The sequence below is a fragment of the Mus musculus genome, chromosome 9 (genome assembly GCF_000001635.26).
Source record: "Mus musculus strain C57BL/6J chromosome 9, GRCm38.p6 C57BL/6J".
Taxonomy (NCBI): Eukaryota; Metazoa; Chordata; class Mammalia; order Rodentia; family Muridae; genus Mus; species Mus musculus.
The window spans coordinates 14,087,096-14,110,190 of NC_000075.6; the positions used below are offsets into that span (position 1 = coordinate 14,087,096).

General features: G+C 45.8%; 1 long non-coding RNA gene across 1 annotated transcript; it reads left to right on the plus strand.

Annotated features, from left to right (window-relative positions):
- Nucleotides 1-2,981: 2,981 nt before the first annotated feature.
- Nucleotides 2,982-22,399, plus strand: 1700019J19Rik (RIKEN cDNA 1700019J19 gene). Its single transcript, NR_166640.1, has 4 exons — nt 2,982-3,366; nt 6,552-6,713; nt 17,909-18,104; nt 22,173-22,399. It is a non-coding gene; the product is annotated as an RIKEN cDNA 1700019J19 gene (long non-coding RNA).
- Nucleotides 22,400-23,095: the final 696 nt, after the last annotated feature.

Genomic DNA, 23,095 nt, shown 5'->3' on the forward strand with positions numbered 1-23,095 from the left:
AGATGTCCCTGGACCAACATATGTTTTAAAGTGTAAAGTGATCATTCGGACAGATTAGTCAAATGTGAACCACAGGCAACAGGGTCAAGGAAGCTAAGAGAGAGGTAGTGGTGAACAGGAGAAGGAAGATAAGATTCAACACAAACACTTGCACTTTAATGCCTGGGCCCAGGTAACCTGAACACTTCTGGATTCGTTTAAGGACGAGCCAAGGATTGGGTATGGATTAGGGAAAGGCATCCTAGGTGGCTCTGAGTATCAGGCAAAGTAAAGCTCCCAGCCAGGGCATGGAGAACCTGGAGTACAGAACACTGGAGTGCAGCAGGACCGTAAGCAGGACTAGGAGTCCCTAGAGAACACAGTTAAGGTTGATGTGTCCATCAAACATCAAAGTGGGAATGCTGATTACACCGCTGGGCAAGGAGCCTGAATGCAGTGTAGGGACATTATTGTGGGGAATGTTGGTATACTGGTGATGCTTAGAGCATCCGTGTGGCTACAATCACCACAGCAGTAGGTATGCTTAAAGCAGAAAGGAAAATAAAGGGCAAGGCCTGCAGTACTCCAGTAAGATGAGAATGTTTCCAAGCCTGAGATGGATCAGCCAATGGGACTGAGGGAAAACCAGAGGCCACAGCGTTCTGGAGGCCATGTGTGGAAAGAACATAAAAGAGTTGGGAGACAATTAGTGGGGTCACCACTAAACCCAACATCCGCTCGAGAAACGTCTGGAAGATGAAGGCCTTCTGAGGGTGTCTCTGGAACGGGGACTCCAAGCTCAGTCACATTCATATTAGCAGAAAGCATGTGGTCTCAGCCAGCTGAGAGTGAGACACAGGAACTCAGCCTGCTGTGGAGGGCCGGTGAGCCTGCTGGGACCAGGCAGGGAAACTGAGGGACCAGAAGTACCACTGCCCACAGAGAAACACTGGGCAGAGAATGAGGAAATGAGCACTCGCCTATGAGGAGCAGCTGTGGTCAGAAGCAACCGTTGGTGGAGGAGAAAATGAAAGAAAGCAGGCAAATGCTGAGCCTGAGAAAGAAAACCTGTAGGTGATTTGAAGCAAGACATTTCCTGCCAGATTTGCATCGCTCCCAGTCCTGCCATCCACACCCTCAGATCTTCTTACCAGAACACCACTGGCTTCAGAGACCCAGCTGCTTCTTCCTGGTCCTCATTCTGCAACATTCTGGCTGTCCCTGAGAGACAGAAGGACCTGAATGTGGAGTGAAACAAGCTAGAGTTAAGGCCTAGCACTACCAGAAACTGTCTGAACTCCAGTGTGAGCTCACGGGATTGTTGGGAAAGAGGCTTCTATAGAAGGAGGGTTAGAAAAGGGTCTTTTAATTTGTAAAGTGTTACCTAAGTATCTGCACACATGGTCCCAGGGACAAGCCTGGGGGATGCCCTTTCTATATAGTGTCAAGAGGAGAAGGGAGTTAAAAGATGGCTTCACATGGAGGCACATAGGAAGACAGACTCAGAGCCAGATGAGAACAATAGTAAGTGACCCCCATCCCCACTCCACCCCACAGTCCCTCTTCCCCCGCCTCCACCCCCTCCCACCCCAGAAAGTACTTGAGGCTGGGCTAGGATGAAGTTGCTCCTCTGACTTCACTGACCTCATAGTCTGTGTGAGGTTCTTGGTACATGCGTATTTGATCATTCCCAGGAATTCAGCAGCCTTGAGGATGGAGGACAGGAAGACACACAGTCTTGGAGGGAAGTCCCTGGGAATTCTGAGAAAGGAATGTCAGGAGTTGTAGACAGCTCTGCAGACACTTAAAGTAGGACACAGATGAAAGAGGAGACCCTGAGGGGAAAGCAGGCCCACAGAAGCACTGAAGCAGTGTGTGTGTGTGTGTGTGTGTGTGTGTATGCGCGCACGCATTAATACCAATATTATTTTATTTGAATGGGTGTTTTGTCTGTACATATGTTTGTGCATCCATGGATGCTTGGGGTGGGTGTTAGATCCTTAGGAACTGGAGTTATACACAGATGGTTATGAGCCACTATTTGGGTGATGGGAATCAAACCCAGGTCCTTGAGAAGGGTATTCAGTGCTCTTGACCATGGAGACATCTCTCCTGTCTTATTACTATTTCTTTTTAAGTTTAAATTAGATTGACCTCCTAACTTTAGCTAAAAAAAATATAAAATTGAACACATTAATGGAATATCAAGTGGTATTTTCATTAATATAAACATTGCATAATATCAATATGAACAAACATATAAAGGACATTAAATCAACTCCTGTGCTCCTGGGTTATCGGTCACAGTGTCCACGAACAGATGGAAACGGCTTCAGTTCTCATTACCTGATAGATAGATAGGAAAAGCACGGTCCGTGCATGCAGCAGAATACTATGCAGCCAGGAAAAGAATGGGTGGCAGCGGGGGCGGAAGCAGAGCTCATTAGGTTGAGCAAATTAAGCCAGGCATGAAAGCTCAAATTCCACACTCTCTGTGGCAAAGGAGACAGCTGATGTCACAGAAGATGAGAGCAGACAGAGGATTCCAGGCTGGGGGAGCAAGGAGGGAGGGGAGGAAGAGGTGGTAGCTGTGTTTGACCTGATTTAAATATCACTTTCTTTTTGTTGTCTCTCGTCCCCCACCCCCATGATGCCTGAGGGTGGCTACTGCTGAAGACAAGCAAGTGTCTGTTCTATGCTTTATTGGTTCCCCCGCTCATCTGCTCCCCCTGCTCATCTGTTCCTATCAGCACTACTGTTACTGCGGAAGGGCTCCTAGCTTAAGAATCAGACAGCACTGACTTGTGTGTGACCCTTCCCCCTGCCCACGAATACTAGAACAGTGTACACCAGTTCCAATATAAACTGTGCTGCTCGGCGCTTGTACCCTGCAGAGCGTCCAATAACTTTTGCTGAGCCATCCAAGCCCAAGAAAAAATAACCCACTGTGACAAAACAAAGGCAGCTTTAGCTCAGGCCGGTACCCGCCAGTCAGGAGAGGCAGGCGAGGGCACCTCTGGGCAAGCATGGTCTTTGGTGTGCTGCCAAGCTGACTGTCCTGAGTGTGACAAAGCAAGGGAGGGGCCCAGTGGGCCCCAGTCAATGAGAAACAGATCTGCCCTAAAAATAACAGTGAATGAACAGGCTTGCTTACACTGTCTTGCTTCAGAACTGGTTTGGCACAAAATCAGACCTAATGATAGGTTCAGAAGGAAAAATTCATGGTTGGGATTTGGAATCCTCTGAGCCAACCAGTTATCCACAAACAAGTCCACGGCTCTTCCGCTGGGTTTCCCAGAAGGTCTTCCAGGACAGGTCTCTTGTCATCATGGAGGACTCCACAGTCCTATCTGGAGTCGCCTACTCCGGAGTGGAGAGATGGAGAAGGTAAACTCACACTGGCGCATAGTTCCAGGTTATACATGCAGGAGAAAGAGACCCTAAAGGAGAAAGCTTCTCTTGGATGGATGGTGAGAGGGGCTCAGCAGCGGGAGGGTCTACTTCAGCCCCAAGATATTTACAGAGCACTTCCTGAAAGAAGAGGCACCTGACTAACAGCAATCATTCCACCCACACATTGCTTATCATCATGCATATCTCAGAGTGATTTAAAAATAAATTTGTGGGGGTGGAAAGTGATGGCTGTTACCAAAGATGCCTAGAGATTGTTTCCCTCCTGGGTCAAGTCCAGCTGTCTAGAAGCCCTGCTGAAAAGGTTCATGAAGGTTTACATGGGTTCTGGATGACCATGGTGAGACCCCAGGTCTGTTGGTGCTCTCTGTGAGGATGGAGGGGGCTGCTGCCTATTCAGTGCTCGAAATTCCCTACAAAGAGGAGAGCTGAGTTCCAGGTGGGGAAGGAGCAAGGTAGAAGGGAACCAGCTCTACCTCAGCACAGCCCCTGCCATTGGAAAAGAGGACGTAACAATGTGTTCCAGAAGGAATGGACAAGGCACAGTCATGGAGAAGCAGTGAGGACAAAGGGGATGGAAGGCTCCTAGAGGCCACAGGGCAACAACCTCTTAACACATTTGCTTTTCATGGCAGTGAGCTCCTGTGAGCCCTCCTGTTTTTCCTTGAGCAGAGAAAGTCGAGGGGAGTTTGTCCCAGAGCCCAGCAAACTTCTCCACAGATCTACCCTGAGTACAGTGGAAGCAGTTTGAATGGCCTCTTAAAGATTCTGTCAGAAGCCACAGCTTTGATGTCAGAGAGAAAGAGAGCAAGAGAGGGAGAGACAGAGGAAGTGAAAGGGAGAGACGGAGAGGGAGAGAGTTCAGGCACACTTTCATTCTACCTTCTGCTAGTCGTAGGCCAGCCTCTCTGAGAAGCCTGAGGTCCCAAGAGCTATTATTATCTCTCTATCTCTCTTCAACTGACAAGATTGTATACAGAGCATGTGCCCATTGAATGTTTGTATGTGGAGTAAATGTGTGAACAAATGATTCATTTCTATTTCCAGAGGATTCAGAGATTCTAGAAGTATGTTCTACTTAGAGAGAAAACAGAATGTTCTATCCAACACTTGTCATTTCTAAGGAGTCCATAATAACCGCCACCATGGCGATAACTGAAATTGACTCAGGAATTACCAGGCCAGGGGACTCCAGAGAACAAACACGTCAGAGGGGATTGTTTGTACAAATCATGCTACAATTCCAATAGTCCAGACTGTAATCCAACACGGTTGTCAGGAGAGGAGGAGGAGTAGTGTATTCCTCATGGACCAAGGCTCATTTCCTCCTGGCTGTGGCTTCCGTGATGACTGTACTTCAGTCCTGAGTCCTGTGCAACCACCTAGCAGATGAGAAAGGGGCACTATACAGAAAAAATAAAATCAGTTGAACCCACTTACCCTGGATCAGAGAGTTGCAGAACCTTATTTGGATTCCTGGGGATTGGGAAGTGTCTGCTGGCAACTAGATGTAGACTAGGAAAGAAGTTTGCTGTGTGTGTCCACAAAGCTTCTGCCATCATACACTAACTTGCCTATCAAGACACACTGGCCATTCGGGCAATATTTTAGTTTACATTTCTTACATTAGGAAACTTGGAACTCAAAGCAATGGCCACCGTCTAGTATACAACAGAACTGGGTATTTTAGACTAACAAGACAGGCTTCTGGTGCTGAACGCTCAGGTAGATCAGCTAGTGTTCTGTGTATGGATGACGTTTGTGTCCATGCGACTTAGGGGATGTGACAGAAACAACTTAGGAGGGAGGGCTTTGGCTCATGGATTCTGCCCACTGTAGATGGGGAGACATGATGCAGGGACTCTGTAAGAAGGGGCACATGGCGGAATCCATTCACATGGTAGTAAACAAGAAAGCAAAGAGTACCAAAACCCAAAGCTGGGCTCTAGCTTACCTTTTCCAGCTAGCCCACACCTCCTAAAGGCTCTGTATTCTCTGAAATAGCACCACCAGCTGGGAGTGAGTGTTAAAGGCATGAGCCTGTGGGAAATTTCAGATTTATACCACAGATCCCTACTTTCTTCACATACAGGCACCACATGGCTGACTTGGGCTTTCCTGGATCTAAACTTCTAATGCCATTTGGCCAGAATATAGACTACGCTGTGTGTTTCCCATTGCACTCACATGGTGTGTGCTCTCAGCTCCACTCTCCTGAAGAAGAAACAGGGATTAGATGGCTTATATAACCTGGACATACTCCTTTGGCTAATGCAGACACAGCCAGGCCAGACTATATGGTTCTTTAGTAGCTTTGGAAGAATTTTCTCTAATTTTGTCATATTACACTTCCCCAAAATTGAATATTAAAAATCAGTTCAACAACCCACTTTCCCAGGAATGCGTAAGGTATTTTCAGGGTTACTGACCTCAACTCTGAGGTCACCCAGGTCAGACAGTCTCCTTAGCCTTCACACCAGATTCCATTCTTAACACCTCCAACAGCCCACAATCATTAGATTGGCACATCTAAAACTCATAGAGGTTCTACCCAGCCAAAACCATACAGGAAACAGAGAATCAGATATACCACTATGGTGACGCAAGACTAGAGAGAAAGCCCAGACTTCAGCAAGGGGTGGGTGGTTTCTCCAGGCCAAGGGCGAGCTAGGCCTGATTGTATTGCTGGATGCAGATGTATGAGTAGTAGCTGGGACAGGGTCTGCATGCCAGGCTCTTTTCTCTCCTCTCCCACAGTCTTCCCCAGTGTGACCTGTCTACTCTGGCTCAAGTTTCTCCCTGCTAGGCATTAGCTTACAAAGAGTCTTCCTTTCTCTCTCCCCACCCCCTCCTCAAGGCATTCAGTACAATCAGACATCATACACTGGTTGGTCTCTGTGGGGAGGAAACAGGAAGTGAGTCTAATTAAAACAGTTGCAGCTAGAAGGAAGAATTCATGAGGACAACAGCAGTGAGATCTGGGGAAACTGGCGAATAAAGGCAGCAACAGGAGCTACATGTCTTTGGGCCACTTGACTTCATGGCATCTTCAGTTATAAAGGTTGTACTGGTCACAACCATTGAGTCCCTAAGCTATAAGATACTGGCTTCCCAGCTTCCCTGTGCCATAACAGCCTTTACTCTGTCACACACTTTTTCAGACTAATCTTCACAAAATCAACCAACAGCAGCAGTGATGGCTGATGACAGCATGAAGAAGAATCCTTCCTGTTGGAGCCATTGATCATCTATTCCCATGACTAATTGTGTGATCCTGTTAATGTAACAAAATACCTGAAGCTGGGTACTTTATAAGAAAAGAGGTAGGTTTAGTTCATGATTTTGTAAGCTGCATTGTGCCCACTCTAACAAGAGTCCCTCTGACTTCATCACACAAGAGTGGATTATATAATTGTGTACAAGGAAGGCCACACATAAAATGGGGAGGGGTCAGCCTTGCTCTTTCATGATAACCTTCTCAAGAGAACTCTCTGAGGTACGGCAAAAACTGTGTCAATTTCTTCTGAGGAAGAAATCTTACATAGCCACACTTGAGGGACACAGTAAAACCACACCCAAAGCAAGTACTAGAAAGGTGCTGAGGGCCAAATTGGTTAACAAGGGCCCCAGGACACCCAGAGCTCTGGCCTTCAAGTCTCCTTCAAGTCCTCTCTGCCTACTCTTGGCTGTGTGGACTAGTAGCTGATAGGTTCTCTTCTTCATTAAAAAAAAAAAAAAAGTAAACTTCTAAAGAGCTTATTTACAAAGGCTACTGTTCAGGTTACCTCTGAGGGGGTGTGTGTGTGTGTGTGTGTGTGTGTGTGTGTATGTGTGTGGTATGTGTGTTGTGTGTGTTATATGTGATATTTGTGTTGTATGTATGTGTGTGTGCATGGTGTGTGTGGGGTGTGTTGTATATGTATGTTGTATGTGATATTTGTGTGTTGTGTGTGTTGTATGTGATATTTTGTATTCTATATAGTATGCATGTTGTATATGTGTGTGGTGCATGTGATGTGTGTGGTGTGTGTATGTGTGTGGTGTGTATGGTGTAATATTTGTGTTGTATGTGTGTATGGGTGTGGTGTGATATTTGTGTTGTATGTGTGTGTGTATGTGTGTGTGTGGTGTGTGTTGTATGTGTGTGTATGTGTGTGGTGTATGTGATCTTTGTGTTGTATGTGTGTGTATGCATGGTGTGTGTAGTGTATGTGGTGCATGTATGTTGTATGTGATATGTGTGTGTGATGTGGTGTGTGTGTGTGTGTGTACATGGAAGGTGAACTGTGGCTTCTCATTCTTTTGTTTTTTTTTATTTTTTGTTTTTTGGTTATTTTTGTTTTGGTTTGGTTTGGTTTTTTGAGTCAGGGTTTCTCTGTATAGCCCTGGCTGTCCTGGAACTCACTTTGTAGACCAGGCTGGCCTTGAACTCACAAATCTGCCTACCTCTGCCTCCTGAGTGCTGGGATTAAAGGCATGCACCATCACGCCCGGCGGCTTCTCATTCTTTTTTTTTTTTTTTTTTTTTTTTTTTTTTTTTTTTTTTTTTTTTGCATGTGCCCGAATTTATAGATGTTGTTTTATTTACAGATTGATTTTGGAATTATTATTACAATACACATGTTTTTTTTTTTTTTTTTTTTCTCTTATATTTTTTTTCCATTTTTTATTAGGTATTTAGCTCATTTACATTTCCAATGCTATACCAAAAGTCCCCCTTACCCACCCACCCCCACTCCCCTACCCACCCACTCCCCCCCTTTGGCCCTGGTGTTCCCCTGTACCGGGGCACACAAAGTCTGCGTGTCCAATGGGCCTCTCTTTCCAGTGATGGCCGACTAGGCCATCTTTTGATACATATGCAGCTAGAGTCAAGAGCTCAGGGGTACTGGTTAGTTCATAATGTTGTTCCACCTATAGGGTTGAAGATCCCTTTAGCTCCTTGGGTACTTTCTCTAGCTCCTCCATTGGGAGCCCTGTGATCCATCCATTAGCTGACTGTGAGCATCCACTTCTGTGTTTGCTAGGCCCCGGCATAGTCTCACAAGAGACAGCTACATCTGGGTCCTTTCGATAAAATCTTGCTAGTATATGCAATGGTGTCAGCGTTTGGATGCTGATTATGGGGTGGATCCCTGGATATGGCAGTCTCTACATGGTCCATCCTTTCATCTCAGCTCCAAACTTTGTTTCTGTAACTCCTTCCATGGGTGTTTTGTTCCCACTTCTAAGGAGGGGCATAGTGTCCACACTTCAGTCTTCATTTTTCTTGAGTTTCATGTGTTTAGGAAATTGTATCTTATATCGTGGGTATCCTAGGTTTTGGGCTAGTATCCACTTATCAGTGAGTACATATTGTGTGAGTTCCTTTGTGATTGTGTTACCTCACTCAGGATGATGCTCTCCAGGTCCATCCATTTGGCTAGGAATTTCATAAATTCATTCTTTTTAATAGCTGAGTAGTACTCCATTGTGTAGATGTACCACATTTTCTGTATCCATTCCTCTGTTGAGGGGCATCTGGGTTCTTTCCAGTTTCTGGCTATTATAAATAAGGCTGCTATGAACATAGTGGAGCATGTGTCCTTCTTACCAGTTGGGGCTTCTTCTGGATATATGCCCAGGAGAGGTATTGCTGGATCCTCCGGTAGTACTATGTCCAATTTTCTGAGGAACCGCCAGACTGATTTCCAGAGTGGTTGTACAAGCCTGCAATCCCACCAACAATGGAGGAGTGTTCCTCTTTCTCCACATCCTCGCCAGCATCTGCTGTCACCTGAATTTTTGATCTTAGCCATTCTCACTGGTGTGAGGTGGAATCTCAGGGTTGTTTTGATTTGCATTTCCCTGATGATTAAGGATGTTGAACATTTTTTCAGGTGCTTCTCTGCCATTCGGTATTCCTCAGGTGAGAATTCTTTGTTCAGTTCTGAGCCCCATTTTTTAAGGGGGTTATTTGATTTTCTGAGGTCCACCTTCTTGAGTTCTTTATATATGTTGGATATTAGTCCCCTATCTGATTTAGGATAGGTAAAGATCCTTTCCCAGTCTGTTGGTGGTCTTTTTGTCTTATAGACAGTGTCTTTTGCCTTGCAGAAACTTTGGAGTTTCATTAGGTCCCATTTGTCAATTCTCGATCTTACAGCACAAGCCATTGCTGTTCTGTTCAGGAATTTTTCCCCTGTGCCCATATCTTCAAGGCTTTTCCCCACTTTCTCCTCTATAAGTTTCAGTGTCTCTGGTTTTATGTGAAGTTCCTTGATCCACTTAGATTTGACCTTAGTACAAGGAGATAAGTATGGATCGATTCGCATTCTTCTACATGATAACAACCAGTTGTGCCAGCACCAATTGTTGAAAATGCTGTCTTTCTTCCACTGGATGGTTTTGGCTCCCTTGTCGAAGATCAAGTGACCATAGGTGTGTGGGTTCATTTCTGGGTCTTCAATTCTATTCCATTGGTCCACTTGTCTGTCTCTATACCAGTACCATGCAGTTTTTATCACAATTGCTCTGTAGTAAAGCTTTAGGTCAGGCATGGTGATTCCACCAGAGGTTCTTTTATCCTTGAGAAGAGTTTTTGCTATCCTCGGTTTTTTGTTATTCCAGATGAATTTGCAAATTGCTCCTTCTAATTCGTTGAAGAATTGAGTTGGAATTTTAATGGGGATTGCATTGAATCTGTAGATTGCTTTTGGCAAGATAGCCATTTTTACAATGTTGGTCCTGCCAATCCATGAGCATGGGAGATCTTTCCATCTTCTGAGATCTTCTTTAATTTCTTTCTTCAGGGACTTGAAGTTTTTATCATACAGATCTTTCACTTCCTTCGTTAGAGTCACGCCGAGATATTTTATATTATTTGTGGCTATTGAGAAGGGTGTTGTTTCCCTAATTTCTTTCTCAGCCTGTTTATTCTTTGTGTAGAGAAAGGCCATTGACTTGTTTGAGTTAATTTTATATCCAGCTACTTCACCGAAGCTGTTTATCAGGTTTAGGAGTTCTCTGTTGGAATTTTTAGGGTCACTTATATATACTATCATATCATCTGCAAAAAGTGATATTTTGACTTCCTCTTTTCCAATTTGTATCCCCTTGATCTCCTTTTGTTGTCGAATTGCTCTGGCTAATACTTCAAGTACTATGTTGAAAAGGTAGGGAGAAAGTGGGCAGCCTTGTCTAGTCCCTGATTTTAGTGGGATTGCTTCCAGCTTCTCTCCATTTACTTTGATGTTGGCTACTGGTTTGCTGTAGATTGCTTTTATCATGTTTAGGTATTGGCCTTGAATTCCTGATCTTTCCAGAACTTTTATCATGAATGGGTGTTGGATCTTGTCAAATGCTTTTTCTGCATCTAACGAGATGATCATGTGGTTTTTGTCTTTGAGTTTGTTTATATAATGGATTACATTGATGGATTTTCGTATATTAAACCATCCCTGCATCCCTGGAATAAAACCTACTTGGTCAGGATGGATGATTGCTTTAATGTGTTCTTGGATTCGGTTAGCGAGAATTTTATTAAGGATTTTTGCATCGATGTTCATAAGAGAAATTGGTCTGAAGTTCTCTATCTTTGTTGGATCTTTCTGTGGTTTAGGTATCAGAGTAATAGTGGCTTCATAAAATGAGTTGGGTAGAATACCTTCTACTTCTATCTTGTGAAAAAGTTTGTGCAGAACTGGAGTTAGATCTTCTTTGAAGGTCTGATAGAACTCTGCACTAAACCCGTCTGGTCCTGGGCTTTTTTTGGCTGGGAGACTATTAATAACTGCTTCTATTTCTTTAGGGGATATGGGACTGTTTAGAAGGTCAACTTGATCCTGATTCAACTTTGGTACCTGGTATCTGTCCAGAAATTTGTCCATTTCGTCCAGGTTTTCCAGTTTTGTTGAGTATAGCCTTTTGTAGAAGGATCTGATGGTGTTTTGGATTTCTTCAGGATCTGTTGTTATGTCTCCCTTTTCATTTCTGATTTTGTTAATTAGGATTTTGTCCCTGTGCCCTTTAGTGAGTCTAGCTAAGGGTTTATCTATCTTGTTGATTTTCTCAAAGAACCAACTCCTCGTTTGGTTAATTCTTTGAATAGTTCTTCTTGTTTCCACTTGGTTGATTTCACCCCTGAGTTTGATTATTTCCTGCCGTCTACTCCTCTTGGGTGAATTTGCTTCCTTTTTTTCTAGAGCTTTTAGATGTGTTGTCAAGCTGCTAGTATGTGCTCTCTCCCGTTTTTTCTTGAAGGCACTCATAGCTATGAGTTTCCCTCTTAGAAATGCTTTCATTGTGTCCCAAAGGTTTGGGTACGTTGTGGCTTCATTTTCATTAAACTCTAAAAAGTCTTTAATTTCTTTCTTTATTCCTTCCTTGACCAAGGTATCATTGAGAAGAGTGTTGTTCAGTTTCCATGTGAATGTTGGCTTTCTGTTATTTATTTTGTTATTGAAGATCAGCCTTAGTGCATGGTGATCTGATAGGATACATGGGACAATTTCAATATTTTTGAATCTGTTGAGGCCTGATTTGTGACCTATTATGTGGTCAATTTTGGAGAAGGTACCATGAGGTGCTGAGAAGAAGGTATATCCTTTTGTTTTAGGGAAAAATGTTCTGTAGATATCTGTCAGATCCATTTGTTTCATCACTTCTGTTAGTTTCAGTGTGTCCCTGTTTAGTTTCTGTTTCCATGATCTGTCCATTGGTGAAAGTGGTGTGTTGAAGTCTCCCACTATTATTGTGTGAGGCGCAATGTGTGCTTTGAGCTTTACTAAAGTTTCTTTAGTGAATGTGGCTGCTCTTGTATTTGGAGCATAGATATTCAGAATTGAGAGTTCCTCTTGGAGGATTTTACCTTTGATGAGAATGAAGTGTCCCTCCTTGTCTTTTTTGATGACTTTGGGTTGGAAGTCAATCTTATCAGATATTAGGATGGCTACTCCTGCTTGTTTCTTCATACCATTTGCTTGGAAAATTGTTTTCCAGCCTTTCATTCTGAGGTAGTGTCTATCTTTTTCTCTGAGATGAGTTTCCTGTAAGCAGCAAAATGTTGGGTCTTGTTTGTGTAGCCAGTTTGTTAGTCTATGTCTTTTTATTGGCGAGTTGAGACCATTGATGTTAAGAGATATTAAGGAAAAGTAATTGTTGCTTCCTGTTATTTTAGTTGTTAAAGGTGGCATTCTGTTCTTGTGGCTGTCTTCTTTTATGTTTGTTGAGGGATTACCTTCTTGTTTTTTCTAGGGCGTTGTTCCCGTTCTTGTATTGGTTTTTTTCTGTTATTATCCTTTGAAGGGCTGGATTCGTGGAGAGATAATGCGTGAATTTGGTTTTGTCGTGGAATACTTTGGTTTCTCCCTCTATGATAATTGAGAGTTTGGCTGGGTATAGTAGCCTGGGCTGCAGTTTGTGTTCTCTTAGTATCTGTATAACATCTGTCCAGGCTCTTCTGGCTTTCATAGTCTCTGGTGAAAAATCTGGTGTAATTCTGATAGGCTTGCCTTTATATGTTACTTGACCTTTTTCCCTTACTGCTTTTAGTATTCTATCTTTATTTAGTGCATTTGATGTTCTGATTATTATGTGTCGGGAGGAATTTCTTTTCTGGTCCAGTCTATTTGGAGTTCTGTAGGCTTCTTGTATGTTCATATGCATCTCATTCTTTAGATTTGGGAAGTTTTCTTCAATAATTTTGTTGAAGATGTTTGCTGGACCTTTGAGTTGAAAATCTTCATTCTCATCCACTCCTATTATCCGTACGTTTGGTCTTCTTATTGTGTCCTGGATTTCCTGGATATTTTGAGTTAGGATCTTTTTGCATTTTCCATTTTCTTTGATTGTTGTGCCGATGTTCTCTATGGAATCTTCTGCACCTGAGATTCTCTCTTCCATCTCTTGTATTCTGTTGCTGATGCTCAAATCTATGGTTCCAGATTTCTTTCCTAGGGTTTCTATCTCTAGAGTTGCCTCGCTTTGAGTTTTCTTTATTGTGTCTACTTCCCTTTTTAGGTCTAGTATGGTTTTGTTCATTTCCATCACCTGTTTGTATGTTTTTTCCTCTTTTTCTGTAAGGACTTCTACCTGTTTGATTGTGTTTTCCTGTTTTTCTTTAAGGACTTGTAACTCTTTAGCAGTGTTCTCCTGTATTTCTTTAAGTGATTTATTAAAGTCCTTCTTGATGTCCTCTACCATCATCATGAGATATGCTTTTAAATCTAGGTCTAGGTTCTCAGGTGTGTTGGGGTTCCCTGGACTGGGCGAAGTGGGTGTGCTGGGTTCTGGTGATGGTGAGTGGTCTTGGTTCCTGTTAGTAAGATTCCTCCGTTTACCTTTCGCCATCTGGTAATCTCTGGAGTTAGTAGTTATAGTTGACTCTGTTTAGAGATTGTTCTTCTGGTGATTCTGTTACCGTCTATCAGCAGACCTGGGAGACAGATTCTCTCCTCTGAGTTTCAGTGCTCAGAGCACTCTCTGCTGGCAAGCTCTCTTACAGGGAAGGTGCGCAGATATCTTGTATTTGGACCTCCTCCTGGCCGAAGAAGAAGGCCCAAAACAGGACCTTTCTCAGACACTGTGTTGCTTTGGCAGTTCCCAGGTGGTACAGACTCTCACCTAAGCAGACTAAATTCCTAAGTTCCTTGGAGTCCCGGGACCAAGATGGCGACCGCTGCTGCTGTGGCTTAGGTCGCCTCCCCAGCCGGACGGGCACCTGTCCTCTGGTCCGGAAGGTGGCCGGCTGTCCCCGGCCCACGCAGAGTGCTGCCTCAGCGCCTCTGTGCTTCCGCCTGTTCCAGAAGCTGTCAGGTTCTCTGGCGCACCCTCTCACCTGTTCAGACTAATTTCCTAAGTTCGGCGGGTCCCGGACCAAGATGGCGACCGCTGCTGCTGTGGCTTAGGTCGCCTCCCCAGCCGGGCGGGCACCTGTCCTCCGGTCCGGAAGGTGGCCGGCTGTCCCCGGCCCACACAGGGTGCTGCCTCAGCCCCTCTGTGCTTTTGCCTGTTCCAGAGGCTGTCAGGTTCTCTGGCGCTCCCTCTCACCTGTTCAGACTAATTTCCTAAGTTCGGCGGGTCCCGGACCAAGATGGCGACCGCTGCTGCTGTGGCTTAGGCCGCCTCCCCAGCCGGGTGGGCACCTGTCCTCTGGTCCGGAAGGTGGCCGGCTGTCCCCGGCCCACGCAGGGTGCTGCCTCAGCGCCTCTTCGCCTCTGTGCTTCCGCCTGTTCCAGAAGCTGTCAGGTTCTCTGGCGCACCCTCTCACCTGTTCAGACTAATTTCCTAAGTTCGGCGGGTCCCGGACCAAGATGGCGACCGCTGCTGCTGTGGCTTAGGTCGCCTCCCCAGCCGGGCGGGCACCTGTCCTCCAGTCCGGAAGGTGGCCGGCTGTCCCCGGCCCACACAGGGTGCTGCCTCAGCCCCTCTGTGCTTCTGCCTGTTCCAGAGGCTGTCAGGTTCTCTGGCGCACCCTCTCACCTGTTCAGACTAATTTCCTAAGTTCGGCGGGTCCCGGACCAAGATGGCGACCGGCTTCTCATTCTTAAGCTGGTCCAAGAACCAGGGCTTTAGACTTCCCCATGCCTCTCAATTCCATATGAGTTTATTTGCCACCTGATGGAGAAGTCTGCCCTCTGTCCTAACTCCCATGGCTATGAACTTGGCTCATCCCTCCTGTGTTCTCCCTGTACTCTGCCAAGGATCTGTGCTCCCAGTGTTCATTGGCTTCCTTGACCTTCTTAGCCTTTAGTCTTCTAATAGAGACAGAAAATTCTCCTTCATCCACACTGAAATGTCTTCAGAATAAGCATGGGATCACAGATGGGTTCACCAGGTAGTATATGACCTGACCATTGTCAACCTCAGTCCTGTCTCCTCTGCCCTGCTTCCCAGATGGTGTTCTCTACCCCATTCTTCAGCAAACATCAACCTTGTTCTCTCCATGTCTTTGCCAGGATGTTTATTTTGACAGAGCCTTACTTCCTAGCCCATTTCTTCATATTCACACCCACCTCCTGGCAGATACCCTCTTTTTAGTCTTCAATGTCAGCTTGACCTTCTCTGATCGATTCCCTTGCCTCAAATTATCTCAGGGCCCCACCTTAAACATTGAGATAACCATGTACTTCTTTTTGTGTTGAAAATCTTACTGTCCTTGATAATTATTTTTACATGGTGACTCATTGTCTATGTTCTTAATAGAGAAGCAGAGCTGCATGTGAACAGTCCGCAGGGACTGGAGTGTTTGTATGCACGAATTGTAAACGCTGCTCTGTAGACAGTTAGCTGACACCTCTGCAGTATCTAATCATTTGCATGTGGAAAGCTGCTACCAGGAATATAAACACATTGTGGTAGAGACCCATGGTGGGGGATCTCTAGTACAAAATGCTCCCTGATGAACGCACAAAAAGCCGGTATCAATTGCAAAGCCTTCTTAAAGGCTGGGGTCCAGGGAGGTGTGTACTCCACTAGTGAGCCTTTGGGAACAGATCTGAAGGGCTGCAAGGGAGAAAGTATAAAGTGATACACCATTTCTCTTTATCATCTATGCTTTCCTGTCTCTTTCCTGGAAGTGCTGTAATAGTGCCTACCATTCCTAGCTACTCAAAGCTGTGTGACAAATCATAAAAAACTTAGCATCCAAAAATACATGTTTGTGATCTCACAGTTGAGCAGGCCCTCAGCTTTGCACTGGCATCAAAGCCTCATGGGAGCACCCTTGTATCAGAAGCCTGTATAGGAAGGGCTCTGCTCCCAGGCTCTCCCAGGCAGGTGACATTGTGAGTCCTGTTTTCTTGCAGAGATATGTCTCATGGTGGTGGTTTACCTCGTCACATTAAGCAACCTAGAGAGGAGTCTCTGAACAAGTGGAGTGCTATACTTTCCGTGGATCTCAGACACACAAAGATCCACATCAACTCACCTCTGCCCGGGGGGTGGGGGGTGGGGTGGGGGGGGGAGGGGTTAAAGCATTACAGAGACAGCTGTAGAATGATTCGGGGTGAGCAATGAGGAGTGAAAAGACCATGAACCACTTTAACCTCTGCCTACCCAACCTCCGAGACAGGGACATTCAAAAGAGGACCATATCCTGACAAATACCTTTCTGGGAAATTTCATAAACCAAATCGAAAACCAAGCCATTTGGTGACAGGGACCCACACACAGCTGTCTGCATTTGTTAGTCCTGTGTTTTGAGGAAGCTGATGACTGTGAGGGGATGAAGAACTTAAGATCAAAGAGGAAAAGGAACCAGAGTCAACCAAGCAAAGAGGGCCCCTGCTGTCAGGAACAAGGAAGAAGTGATGTGTGTGTCTTGTCTGTTTGTCTGTCTGTCTCTTCTCTGTGTGTCTATGTGTATCTGTCTATCTGCATGTCTGCCTCTCTCCCTCTCTCTCTCTCTCTCTGCTGGGGGGTGTATTCAGTGTGGGTGTGTGTCTAACATCAGCTCTGCAAGGCTCAGTCCATCCTCAACATTCGGGTGCTGCCTGGGTATGTATGCCCTTATTTCTTGGCTCCAGTGCTTCTCCAATTACAAAAGAAGCTTATCTTAAGCCTCAGTCTGGTTTATGTCCCATTACTATTGCTATCCCTCAGGGTGTCTCAGGTACTATGCTCAGGTACTCCAGTACCAATTCCACCTTGTTTGAAGTAGGTCATAAGGCTGGGTCAGCAGGCCCCTAAGACCTGCATCTTTAATTCCATGAGACAGAGGGTTCATTAGATACCTTTCCTCCCAGAGCAGCAAGAGGGCTAGACTCTGTCCCCACTAACCACATTAGATACCTTTCCTCCCGGAGCAGCAAGAGGGCTAGACTCTGTCCCCACTAACCATCGGCTGTGGCCTCAAGACAAGGAACCGTGAGTTAAAGGTGACACACAGGTCATGCAGAGACGACTCCCTAGTATTCTGCTCCAGTCCCAGGAAGCTCTAAGTTGGTTTTCATAGAGCCCTCCTGGTCCTCAATTCAGGAAACCTGCAAACCTTCAAACTTGATGTGAATGAACACCAAAGTCGAGATAGAGTCTACAAAAGAGCTTCTTTCTACAGCCTTCACTTCTGGTAATGTAATACATTTTAGAATCTCATCTTAACACCAAGCCATTTCCAGGGACTCCCTTACTTCTCATCTTTGCCCAACATTGGCCTCACTCCAGTTCTTATTGGGATGCTGAACACAGATGTTAGTGGTCATGTCTCAATGTCTAGTGCTACACTGCTTAAGGAACCTTCTAGGACAGGGTTCCCTCTCCAATAAATCCACATCTCCCCTCCAAACCCAATCAGAGCACATGAAGAAAAGTCAGTTGTTAATCAAGTTCTCTACACCCCCATGAGTTGTGTAAAATTAGAGAAGACATTGAAACTATAACCCTCAGTTTGTCCATTCTTTAACAAGACTTTCAAGTCCACTCTCCTTAACAGGGAGTGCTAAGGCAATTAGGAGAGCAAACAAAAGGAAGGATGCTTTTTAACCTTTCTTAAGAGAACAAGATGCTTTCAAGTTCTTTAGAAGTGCCTATTTTTATACAGATGAGGTCATCCAAATATCCCTGGAGCCAGCTGCCACCAGTCAGGGCTTTGGATGCCTGCTCTGCAATCCCTGCTGACCCACCACACTCCTTCACTTGGAAAGTCCCGACTCTGGCAAAGAGCTGCCCTTGAAGTAGGTACTTCAAAGGGGCCACAGGCTACTGGAAAGCGTTCAGATCTCTTATCTGAGGAGCAGGTAAATGAATCTGATGACATTAGAGGATCTTGACATAATTGTAGGAGCCCTGTCCCTCAGCACTGTCCTTGCTGCTGGGACTAAGCTCTGAAGGACAGCACTTCAGGTTCTACCTGGTGTGGTGATGTGGTGGGGAGCAGGAACATCGGGACGGGGCCAGTGGGTCTGGGCTTTAGTGTCCCACCTCTGTGTTCCTTCCGACCTTCAGTCTCTGCCTAGATCTGCTTTTGCATTTGACAATCACACTTTAAAGGGAATGAGGAAATGAGTTAATGAAATAATGGGTAGGAATTGTAAGAAGAGGACACATGCTAGCTCCGTATTTCAAAGTATCCCATCCGTCATTTTGTGACTATTATACACTATTTCCGACAAGCTAGTACAAGTTATAGGAATTTGGTAAAACCATGTTAGTTCAATTACACAATCTACTTCATGTGTGATAGCCAGGTTCTATGCAGGCACAGTGGGAAGCTACCTGGTGCAAGCATTAATGGTTTGCCATTTGAGGTAGCTAGGCCAAGCTCTGAATTGTGATTTTATAGTCTACTATCCAGGGCCTGGAAGCAGATAACTCTCACAGTCTCAGTTTCTTTCTCTTTTTAAAATATTTTATTGATTCTTTGTGACATTCACATCGCGCACCCCAGTCCCAGTCACCTCCTTGTCCCTTTGTATCTCCCCCCCCCCCACCCTTGCAAGCTCCCTCCCAAAGACAAAAGAAAAAAATCTCATCATGGAAGCTGTAGTGTGTCACAGTGTGTCACAAAGTCAACCCTTTTGTCCACACATCTTTATTTGAAAATGCCCATTGCAATGAGTCGTTGGTGTGATCTGAGGCCTCTGGCTTTTGCTATACTATCAATCCTGGGCCCTCATCAAAACTTCCTGCTGTTGCCCTGTGTTATGGACATCCTTCAGCTTTGGATCTGCAGGACTGGCCCCGTCATGTGCTCCAACAGTTCATAGATGGGGCAGATGTTGGGGTGGACCAACTTAAAGTCCGGGATCTGGGCCTGTGTAGTAGCTGGGTTAGTCAGCCGACCAGGCATCCTGCACCACACCACCAGGGCCAGCTCTCCAGCAGTGCCACAGGGGCAGTCAGCAAGGGGCAGGGCTAACTCACCCGAGACTTTGCCACTAGAGTCAGATCTACTCTGCTGCTCAGGCAAGGCCCAGGGCTCCCTCCAGAGTGCTGTAGCAGGCAAGGGATTGGGCCAGCTCTCCCACCTGCTGCAGGTGGTGAGGAGTGAATTGGGGGAAGGGTACCTCTCCCTCACCCCCCCAGCACTGCATGGTAGAGGAATGGCGAAACCAGCTCACCCCCACCTACCCACTCAACACCACTCCTGCCACCAGGGTCAGCTCTGCTATGCTGTCCATCCATGGTGCATGGCCAGCTCTCCTGCATGCCATAACCACTGAGGCATGGGCCAGCTCTGCCCAGCCTTTGAACTTCAGTGTGATCCCAGGTAGCAGCCCAGACCAGGGACATCTGCATGACTTTGGCTGGTAAGATGAGCCACAGACCCAGACCCCTGCAGCTGCATGGCCACAGTGGCAGACCTGATGCTTAGAGGCAGCACAGGGCAGTACTCAACCATGGCCTTGGCTGGCAGGGCAGGCTTCTCACATCAGGGTACTTCTCTCTGCCCTGGAGTCTCCAGGTCTGCTTCTCTTCATAGTCCTCAAACCATTCTGCTTCTCTTCCTCTCCCATTTCTTCACACATATAAACTGCGGTGGCTCCCCTGAGGGCAGGCCACTTGGAAGGCAGGCCTCTGGGTGTTACCCTCCACCCCCTGTTTCTTAGTCCTTAAAAAAAATTAAGGATGCACTTTAAATAACATGTGTATGTCCCTTCAGAATTAATATTGAACTGGTGCCTCTGGGATTACTTAAGGTTAGCTGAGGTCCTCGTGACTAGATTAATGTCCTTAACTTAAGATACACCAGGAAGCTTGCTCCCGCACTCCCTCCCTGCACTGTGAGAACACAGCAAACAGAAAGAGCTTGTGCTACTGCGAGTGGAGGGACAGGGAGGCACATGGAGGGACAGGGAGGGACACAGAGGCATATGTCCCCACTCCTCCATGTCTCCTCTCCAGAGAAGTCCCAGCTGCACAGAGGCCTGGCATTTGTAGAGCCCTGGTAATGACACCTGAGCAGAGAAGAAAGGGGAAGGTGAAAAAGGAAGTTGATGACATGCAACCTCCTGCTCTTAATATCAACTGGAGCTTAATATTAATGACACAACTTTATTAATTTATATAGAAAATTAGCTGACACAGAGCTGCAGCCTAACCTGTTCATTTGTGGCAGATTGCACTCACATTCAATATCCTGGTGTTACGAAACACCAAAGCCTTTCTTACAGTCCTAGAGCATTCACATGTGTAAGTGTAAGCCCCGAAATCAGTTATGCCTGGTTTTTCCTCCCTTTGCCTGCTCAAAGGTTCTCTACCCAGAAGCTGAGGTGGAGGTGCCAGGATGCTGGTTCAGAATTCAGCCTTTAGTAATGTAGCCCCCACCTCGCTGCCCAGGGGAATGCACTCTTACCTCTCCACCATGAACCCCACACATCTGCAGACAGCTCACCTTCAATCCTCAGAGCACCCACTCCTTAATGCTTCCCTGAGGCACACCCACCATCTTTTACTGAAAGCATCCTTCATTTCAGTACCAGCCCTCCATCCCAGCATGACTTCCTATGGAGCCTGGAACCCAGCTCACCTACAGGATTAAGCATCTCCTCCTCCAGTCAACCACATCCAGCGAGCACTGCATTCTCCTGCCATACATTGAGCATAGGTGCCATCTTCTTCTAGGACAGCAGGTTCTGATGGCCACGTCAGGAACACAAAATCCTCAGAAAAAAAGAGGATCCACCAGGACTCTGAGAAGCCTGGGTCTCAGGAGGACTTAGAATCTGAGAAACCTGGGTCTCAGGAGGGTCTTTGGCACTTCTTAGCTGGGGTGTTAGACCTCCAAGTCCCATCTTTGCCTCATTTTTTCCTTTGTTGATTGAGAAAATAAATACAACCATTTCTTAGGGTTATTTCTACAATGGAATTAGATAATCCATATCAAGAGTTTATGGAAGGCAGATCTCTGCCTCTTTCTTCTGCCCAGTACTGATCGTTGGGCTTGTAAGGTCCACAAGGTGCCAGGCCTAGAGCCAGGCAGAGACACGAAAGGGAAAAGAAATATCCAGCGCAGTCCATATCAGCTTTTGTCTCTGTTCCCTGTTTCGTTTCTGACGTTCTGAGCAGACGCAAAGCCAGGCATGGAGATAAATGCCAGCGCTCACAGCCCTTGAGACTCTGGGGTCAGGGTGTGGCTATGAGTTCGAAGCCAGCCTGGGCTATAAAGTGAGTTTCTGGCCAGCTAGCCTACAGATTGACCTTATCTCAAAACAAATATAAAAAGAGAGAAGCTACTGGGAGCTCCACAAACAGGTCACAGGGCAGGATCTAACCCATGGTCTGCAGTACTGGCCTCTGCCTGGGCCAGTGTTTTTTAAGGCCACAGAGACTCAATTGGCCTTAGCAGGACACCATCCTTTTCTTCCTCAATTGGCCTTAGTGGGACACTGCCCCTTTCTTCCTTCACTTTTCTTCCTTTCACTTTGTCATCTTTCCAACATGGAAGTCAAAATCCACATGTGAAATCAGACAATCTGTGGACAAACATTGGCTGTACTGCAGAGCAGCCCACAACCTTGAATAACATTTAATGCATCGACCTTCCACTGCGCTCCCTTCCTGGAAGCTGTAAAACCTGCTAAGACCCTGGGGGAGTTACAGAGACAAAACACCTGTGCTCAGCTGCTGCAGACAGGTCCAGAGGCTTTTGGGAGCTGCCTGCTAAGGTCTCAGGGTATTTGTGAGCCTGATCTGAAGTCCCTGGCAGTGCGTCTGAGCCGTGCTGCCCACCTCAGTAACCACCCCAGTTTTTCTCCCCCTCTAAAGCTGGACATTAAATATAGTGGACTTGCCACTAGATTCTCCCCCTGACCCCTGCCACCTCACGCCACCCCCAACCCTGCCTCTTTTCATCTCCAAAACAGTAAATGCAGTGACACCACAAGCCTTTGGAGTTTCTGAAGACACCACATGAAGTTAACAGGTTGAGCTAATCAACCCAAGAGGAAGAAGGAACACATGAACTGGAAATATTCAGCTGAAATGGATTGGTATTTCAAAGCACAAAGCTCCTGAGAGATGCTCTTCTGAACAGGAGGACAACAGGAGGGAAACAGTATGTTCATGGCAGAATAAAACAATCTTTCCCTGACTTACTTTTGGGCTTACCGTTTGACAAAGAACATAAAAATATGAGATCTAAATTCACTTCAGACAATTCTTGGCTTTAATTTACTTTCTGTTTTCTTTTTATTGATTTAAACTAAGAGTTGATTCCTCTGGAGGACAGCTTGAAGTCACAGAAACCAGAAATACCAGTTTTTCCCACTGTCCCGTTACCAAATCTAGAGTCAGGCACCTTGGGAGTGGTGTGAGATCTCACTGGGCTTTGTTTCCCTCTAACCTTGGCTCGGGGCATAAATCTCTAATGTTACCCATGGTCCATGACACATATCAAAGCCTTATGTAGTGCATCATCTGGGCAGAGAGGTGGGAGCTGAAGGAAGAGGTGTCTCTGCCCCTTCAGAGATTTCCAAGACGATGCAGCAGCTTCCTCTTGGACTCATTGACCACCTTTAGACAGGCAGAGAAACAGCCTTGAGGGCTGAACACATTGCTACCTACATAACCCAGATCTCAGCTACTAAAGAAATGGAAGAGGGCCATTTGGCTAGGCCACAGTAATAACTATCAGCGTGGGTGTTCTCTGTCCAAATGCCTGCGTTTTGAGCATAGAAAAGGTAAGAGCTTGTATGTGTGTGGAACATGAGTCTGTGTAAGCATAAAAATAAATCAGGGTATCCTGTAATCTCTAGGATGTGTAATCTTGATAACAAAATGTGTACAC